This window comes from Belonocnema kinseyi, chromosome 5, assembly GCF_010883055.1.
Source record: "Belonocnema kinseyi isolate 2016_QV_RU_SX_M_011 chromosome 5, B_treatae_v1, whole genome shotgun sequence".
NCBI classification, from domain to species: Eukaryota; Metazoa; Arthropoda; class Insecta; order Hymenoptera; family Cynipidae; genus Belonocnema; species Belonocnema kinseyi.
The window spans coordinates 71882968-71891807 of record NC_046661.1 but is presented as its reverse complement, the minus strand read 5'-3'; positions in this window follow the sequence as shown (position 1 = coordinate 71891807).

Below are 8840 nucleotides of genomic sequence, written 5' to 3'. Positions count from 1 at the left end.
ACCACACCGAAGCTCACGGCTCCGAAAAAAGTGACGTCCCTTCTGGATCCTCTTTCCCTTTAAAGCTAAAGGTCTGTCTTTTGAGCTGAAAAGAATTTTTAATGATTTTAATATTAAAACAACATTTAGGATTGATTCTAAACAGGATAAGTTCGTTGTTTGAATTGTGACGAATGTTATGTAGGCCAGACTGGCAGGTAACTTTCTACTAGAACAAAAGAACATGAGAAGTTTTGTGGTTTGATTCCCAAGGGAGTGAAGAAGGAGTAGGATCTTTTTTTCCAAATAATAATTTTAATTTTAATTTCAAAAAATTATTTTCCATTTAGTCTAATTGAGCAGTTAAGCATTTTCTGCTATTGAAGATTCTCAACTTGATCAATATTGTGGATTTTCTGCCTTCATGTATTGGAGGTTTGTCTACTGTTGGTATGATAATATTTGCTGATGATATAACAGATTCATTCAAAAATAATTACTTGTACCATTAACAGCTAGCTAAAAATTAGGGTTATTTTCTTGAAATGCGAGTTCTTATTTTGATCCCTATAATAGCTTGATTGGAAAACCACCTTACGGGAAATCAGAAGTTTTGTGCATCGATTCCCAATGGAGTGAAGAAGGAGTAGGATCTTTTTTTCAAGAAATAATTTTAATTTTAATTTGAAAAAATTATTTTCCATCTAGCATGATTAAGACGTTAAGCATTTTCTGTTATTGAAGATTCTTAACTTGATCGATATTGTGGATTTTCTGCTTTCATGGTTTGGAGCATGGACATGGGAAACACGGAACTAGGCATGCCATCCTAATTTGGGCGAGCTAGGTTGATTTTACGGGAGGGGGGAGAATTCTATTAGCGGGGAGAGCCGCCATCTTACGATGTGCCACTTGATTATGTACACGAGCGTTTTTTGCCGAAAAACTGTGGAAAAAAATATAAACATGTGGACGCTGTTATGTTTGCCGCGGCACATCAAAATATGGCGGGACCCCCCCCCCCATTGCATTAACCCCACAATAGCATGACTAGTCCTTTGTTTCCTATGTCCGTAGTTTGGAGGGTAATCTACTGTCGGTAAGGGAACATTTGCTGATGCTATAACACATTCATTTGAAAATAATTACTTGTACCCTTAACACCTAGCTAAAAATTGGCGTTGTTTTCGTGAATTAAGAGTTTTTATTCTGATCCCTCTAATAGCATAATTGGAAAATCACCTGACCGAAAATCAGATGTTTTGTGGTTCAATTCCCAATTGAAAAAGGAGTCGGATCTTTTTTTCAAGAAATAATTTTAATTTTAAAAGAACGTCATGATAATTTTTGACAAAATCCAAAGAACCATAAAGTTATTGCAAAACATCAGGTAATAACTGGTCATCAGTTTGATTGGGAACATATTTTTTTTACACCATAAGCCTAATGAGTTTAAAACACTTATTGCTGAAATGTTCTTTATTAAGAGAGAAGGTAATAATTGCTTAAATGTATTAACTGACCTTAATAATTTTAGTCCTGTATACAACATTTTATTGGATTCATTAATTTAAGATCTAATGTTTTTTAAACTCTTTTGTTATCAATAATTCATCACTATTGGTATAATTTTTGTACATCGCAATTTATAAAAATTTTGTATATTACTAATAATTGTTACTTCGACTCTTCCTTCTACGCCTCGACTGTATACAATATGTATCTTATTGAATTTAAGGAACCTTATATCTTTGACTGTTACTACTACACTGTTCTTATAAGTCTCAGTTAATTCATGTTCTTACTTCTCACACTTGAAGTTAGCCTTCAATATGAAACAGAACGTACGTTCTGTTTCCTTTTTCGAATTTGAATTTAAAAGTGAGGTCAACTATTTCAGAATTTGAATCAATTTATTGATGATCTTCTTATGCCGGATCTCATTGGTTTTCTCGAAATGAAAATATTTAATGTAAAGCTAAAAATATTAAACAGTTTTGTAAATTATTGATTCTTTTATTTTAATTTTCAATTTGTGATATCCTGCTTAAGGAGCCGCGTCTCTACCCTGTAAAAAGGAAATCATTGACGTGGATTATATTGCATTGCAGAAACTGTACACTTTAATGCCTATAAATCTAAACAAACTCCGTTTTTCTCAAAACGTTCATGCAAAGGTATACGAATGCACTCATTGTATTCGATATATTCGGTCTCAAAAAGAATTAAATGGCATTCAATTTATTTGGTAATTTAACAGCATCGAAAGTACTGTTTCCACTCTATACCTCTGCTCTCTGACGGCATTGCATGGCATTCAACCGACACGGTCATTTTAACTGATACGGTGATTCAACTGCATTCATTGGCATTACAAAGAAGCCACTTTTATGCCATAATTTTTTTGTGGATTCAAATGGATTCGGCCGAAAACTATCGAATACCAAGAATCACTTTGGGACAAAAACGAAATTTGTTTGCATCCATAGACATTCAAATGTGGAATTTTTTCAATGCCATATAATCTACTTGAATGCTCTCCTTTTTATAGGGTTTTTAAAGTAGTTTGAAAGTGTCCTTCATTCTGTGAACACCGTGCTGCTTCGCAGTTCTAAAACAGTTTTTATGTTTCGGAGGTTACAGGAAATCATAGAATCAAGATTTTTTAATTTTGAAGAATGGATTAATTTGCAGGCGCTAAGTATAATATGAATAAAAATCACTAGTATAATAGTCACAGTATTACTGTACACAAAAGTAGACGATTTGTGTGTAAAAGTAAGATGAAATTGAATCAAATTAAGCAAACGTTTAGACTAAAGTTGAGTTGCTCTGCGTTGTTCCACCTCCGGACCCATAAGATCTTGTACACTAGACTACACATGAATAGAATCCTAAATAATCTGTTGCCTGTACGTGTCCATGCGATTTTTTTCAATTTTCTATCTCAAAATTCCCAAGTTATCAATTTTTTCCACGTATAGTGAGTATGTGCGGTATTTAAAAAAAATATAGTGTTGCATGGCTACGAACTATGAATTGAATTTTTTATTGAAATATATTTCCAATTAAAAATTTTTAAACATCTAATATAATTTCTAGGATAGATGGAGCAAGGGTTGACGACATACACGGTTTGGTTGCTTCGGTATTCATTGACTTAAGGAACCACATGACTGTAGCTTCTGAAGCCTACAACTTCTATAACAATAATTATTAAAGAAATTTTTAATTAATCTTTTTTTTAAATAAATTGAATGATAATAATAACGATAATTTGTTAATTTGTGTCCAATTTTGAAAAAATACCAAATTTATTTAGCATACTCGTCCGCCATATTGGATCCACCACTTTGTTTTTTTTTAAATTTTTACATCGAATTCGTAATTAGCGACCCCAAAACCCCCTGTGCAACATAATTTGGCTCATTTTATGAATATTTTATAGTTTTCACCAGCTTTTTGCAGTTTGGTCCCACATTGATTAATGATTTTCCGATTGGTAATTTGTACACTTCTGTAGTGATAGTAGATGATTATCCAGTTATTTCAGATCACTTTTATACACTTAGGTACTCAATGGAAAATTATTTGGTTACAAAATTACACGTTGTGTTTCACTAGTATAATCCGTATGCACAGATTTAAATTTAAAATGCAGTATTTTGTATAGAGTTGTCCAACGTTTTCATAGGTTCGATTCATACTGTTAGAATATCAGACTTTCTTGGACTATCTTCGGGTCCTGAAGACGCTCCTTATATTGTAATGCATGGTGGTTTTATTTGGGCTTGCCTAGTCGTAAGTCATGCCCTTGAAGTGTAAGGGTGCATCGGTGTGTGCCTTCAGGGCGAAAGGATCACCGGAAGAAGTTAGGTGGTTGCCGCTGGTGGCGTATCAAGCTAGGTGGTGGGTCACTGTCACAACTATTAAAGCTTAGTAACATATACATAGGTCTAAGGACATGCATACAAAATTGAAAGTCGTAGCAAGAGTAACAATATCAATAATAATAATAATAATAATAATAATAAGTCGCATGGACGTGACAAATGTAAAATCTTGAAATAGGGTTGTTTCCAAAGTCAGATATAATTTTTCCAATAAATTAATCTTATAGTACATACAATTCTAATTAAAAAACGCCCATAGAATATATTATACACATTGTTTACTATTTTTAATGCAATGTTGAAATATGAATTTTTTATCACGATGTCGATTGGAGGGCCCCTTTGACGACAAAGGGGTCGGATTTTCCACTAATCACAGCTCACGTTTCAGTGATTCTCAAATATCTTTTTCTGTAGCGATGTTTTGTTTATGTGCACATCGAAAATAGAAGTCACAAAATATTGTTTAAACAAATTTTCAAAGGAGGGTTTAATAAAAACCAATAGAGAAAATCTACCGAAAATAGATATATTTATGGTATGTACAAAGAATTCATCGAAAAACTACTCTAATGTAGTCTTGTTTACTAAAATATTCCTAAATATGTACAATTTTAAAATGTGTTAATAATTGCATTTACTGTTTTCCTTCAACATACCCCTGACTCTTAAACCAAATATTACAACAGGAGAACTTTTTTTGTCACATAACCCTTAACAAATAAAGCTATCTAATCAGAATAGTCTGAATTGACAGCAGACCGTGGTCTAACCTGTTTATCATGAGTTCCGCATCGAAACATTGATAGATAATTATGAGAATCTCTGAGTCACGTGACACCCACGCGACATAAATTTTAATAAGTGTTTTACCGCCTTGAAATTTTAATAATTTGTTTTCCAAACAACCCTATTATCTAATAGTTAGTTCAAGATTTCTAACTTTTTGCAAATATACACAAATCCACAACGTATTTTAATTCGTAATTGTCACAAAGCAAGATTCACGGAGGGTCTCTAAAAATTCTTGTCATTTCAAACTGCACACTTATATATTTAAACGCGTTGGTTATGAATATGATATTGAAAATTGGCGACAAGGCGATTTTTATGGTAAAATAATGAAAAAAAAACCCTCATCCTCACTTTTTTTTGCTTGCATTAATTATTTCCGAGGCGTCAAATCAAAATTCTGCTCCAGGCAGAAGAAGATGACTCTTTCGGAATGCAAATTGACTTGGGGTCTGTTATTATTTTATAAGGCGAGAAAGTATCGTCACAGAAATTTTGTTCCTAAAAATACGTGATTTGAGAGGTACCACATTTTCGCAGTGGCCTTTATCACAGAAATGCCACCCGTCCTTATATTAAACGTTGAAATGGGTTTGACCATCTTTATGTATGTCACTATTTACAAAGATGTCTTCTAGTCCACCATGTGCGGTTGAAAATGTTGTTTGCTGTCGTCACTTAGTCTTAGGCCACTTAGGGTCTGTGTACATTCAGGCTCGTTCATTGCGGCGAAGAACGATAAAGAAAGACCTGAATCGTGTCAGAATGCGTGCAAAAAAATTTGTATCTTAATGAGATCCACAATTTGTGATTGATGCACAATTTGCAAAATTTTGCGAAATTGTGCAGATTGATTGAGATAAACGCAAAAGGCCATGAATTTTATGTTTTTATACGTATGTATACGGAATTTGAATAAAATCAGACTTCAAATGGCTTCTGTGTTTGGCCATTGTTTATTATGTCCAATTTACTGATGATTCTCAGGGGCCTTAAGCTCTTTACAATGTGACGATCGAAACTTAATGTTGGCCTTCTGCGAAGTGTTTGTTATCAGAAAAACAAGGTGGCTGCGATTTCGTCTACCCTTTGTAGAGCGTGCCGCCTATCGAACCCACCAATTAATATGAAATTATAATTGGTTAATCCTTCCATTATCTTTTCAGATATTTTCTAACCATCGTTACCTACAACTCGTCGTTTAATTCTGTTTAAAAACTCAACTATACTTATGTTTATCATTATTGCTACAGTCCTATAAATAGCTTTTGCTTTGTTCTTAAAAATATATTTGAATTATAATTTGAAAAAACAAGTAAATTACATTTCCGAAACTTTATCTATGTACAGCATAAATCATTAAAAATAATGTTCTTTTTTTAATTTTAACTAATCTAACATTCTTCGCTTTGGGACGTTATCTATTCAAAATTGCTCATATTCAGTATTCAGTTCATATTCCGTTTAGTTATGAACTATTGTTTAAAAACTTGTTGAATACTTTAAATATTCAAAATTTTGTTTAATAATCTATTTTTAAATTATGTTTATTTTTAAATATTAAAAAAACATCAATTGTTGGAGAAGCACCAAAGGTTTTAATTAATTAAATACTGGCTGCAAATTGTTCGACAAATTGTCTTTATTCTGTAAGCATTTAATTTAATAAAACATAAACATTTTATTGATTAAAAAAAAATAAAAATTTTCGTTTATTATTATCTGAAATTGTTTTCTAAACCTTAATCATGGAAAAATAAAAAAAAAGTTCTTATAGATGACGTCTTGAACAATACCTGGTGCTCGATATAGTGAACCTGAGTCGCCGAATCACCATTTAGAGCGGTTGCCGCTATTTTCACATCATACAATTTTTTAATATCTCGTAGATTACTTTTTGGACTACCTAGTCCAAGATCCAGGGCACCTGGATCGTAAACTGACCATTTGGAGTTATTTTTGCTATTGGTAGAAATCAATTTGACAGATAACCCCTGAATAAAACTAAAAGTGTAGAAATAAATTAGATCAAGGTAATATAATTCAGGGTATATTCTAAGAATTTTTTAGAACTGTCTGATCTGAGAGTACGCGATCAGTCGAAGATTTCGTAATGATAGATTATTTCACTTATTTATTTACTTCAAATTGATTATTGTTGCTATAATTTCTGGCTAAAGTTTGATGTCGAACAAAAAAAATTAAAGAATAATTCGGAACTGAAAAGTAAAATAAAAAAGGCAAACATGACAGTTTATATGAATATGACTTGGAAATCAGAGTACGTATTATTTTTGAAAGAATTTATTTTCTGTGACGTGACGTAAAAGTCATATATGTTTTTTTTTTTTAATTAGCTACATTCCCTGATTATGATCTGATTGCCAGATCACGGTGTTACCTATGTAATTGAGTACATGGAGAATAGACACAAGGAGACCAAAGTAGGGTACATTGACTTTATCCGAAACTAGCATTGTTCTGTGGGAAATAATTACCTTTGTCTTGGGCGGAGGGTGGCGTGATTCTCATTCCACAGCAACATGAGATTAATGGAGGTGGCGAAACGTGGAGACATTGGGCTCTCCACTTGCATTGGAGGATAAAGTTCACAATATCTTAAAAGTTATTTGGAATCCTGTCACAATATTATTTTTTTGCAATCTCATCATAACCAAAAGATATTAGTTTGTATAAAAACTGGTTCTCGCGGATTATACTAAATATCCACGTTTCGAGACCTTCTGAATAAGAAAAAAACAGGTTTTATGACAGCGTCGGTCTGCTGTTGTCGTCGCTGTTGTTGTCGCCATTGCATTTATTTGTATACCTCTAATTGGATAAGTTTTAAAAGACTAATTTTACTAGAGTGCGCTTTGGAATACGTGTGCAGGGAAAACAAAGTGTTTGAGTTCGTTAACCAGCATTTTTTACCAACGACACAAGATACGATAAAATTTTTAATGACTAAATTATTCACCCAGAAATGGCCAAGTTGGACAGTCAGGGTGATAAGTAAAACGAGACTTGTTTTTATAATACTATTTTTTTCTATCATTTTAGGTACTTCGTAAGTTTTTTGTAACACGTAAAAAAATTGGCTGATTAAACATGGAAATTTTGTTCTTATTGAGAAGCTGTTCGACGTTAAGCCTGGGCCAGATCAGATTGTCAAAGTAATATGAAATGAGGCTTTCTTCGTAGTGCAATTGGCATTTTATTATAATTTCAGAAACTTTACAAGTTCGGGCCTTATCAAATATTCCAGGCTAGTCGGTCTATAGAAATACAGACCTAGGCCTAGGTCACTAATTTGTTTACAGCTTGAGATAAATATTGTGAGATTGTTGAAAAAGGGTATTTAAAAAGTCAAATTGTGAAAAAAATGGCACAAGAAGGCTAAAAGTAGTATGTTTAAAAAAATCAGTTTTTTAAAAAACATATACTCCAGAAAGTCAATTTGTGTACATAAATGCAGGCTACATAATTTGACTTCCTTGAGTATATGCTTTTTTAACTTATTTGTTTAAACATACTTTTTAAAGCCTTTTCAAGTTTTTAGAGTTTATGTTTCTTTTTCAAATTTACGTACTTCTCAAAAGTAGATAAACAAAGACATTAAGCAATAGACCTTGATGCGCTTCTCTAAAGTTTAGTAATTTGAGCCCTTCTCACATGTTCGGTTCTTCGTCTACTTTCAAAAACTTAATCATTTTCCAATAGTATTAATGATTTAACATTTTTCTGTCGCTTATTTTTTGTGAAAAAAATGTCTGTACTTCTAACTTTATATCAACTTCATGAGACAGCCATGTGAAAAAACCTGATAATTGTTTTTAAAAATATGTGGAAAATTTCTTATTTGTTTAACTAATTTTCGGCATTAAATCATTCAATTCTTCACCATTTATTTCTTTGATATCGTTATTATTAATGTTTTTGCGTTGCTAATTTGATTTTAAGTAATTGATAGATTTAATTTTTAATTATAAAAAACAACGAAAAAATGATTTTTCTAACTCGATAGGCATCGAGATCGAGAGCGAGTAGTATAAAAAAAAGCTGAGTCAAACTGAGTCACGAAATTTGAATGAAGTCAGAACGAAGTCGACAGTCATCATTGGAATTCGTCGAAATCAACAACTAACGAATTGAAAAACTAAAGTAAAATGAAGC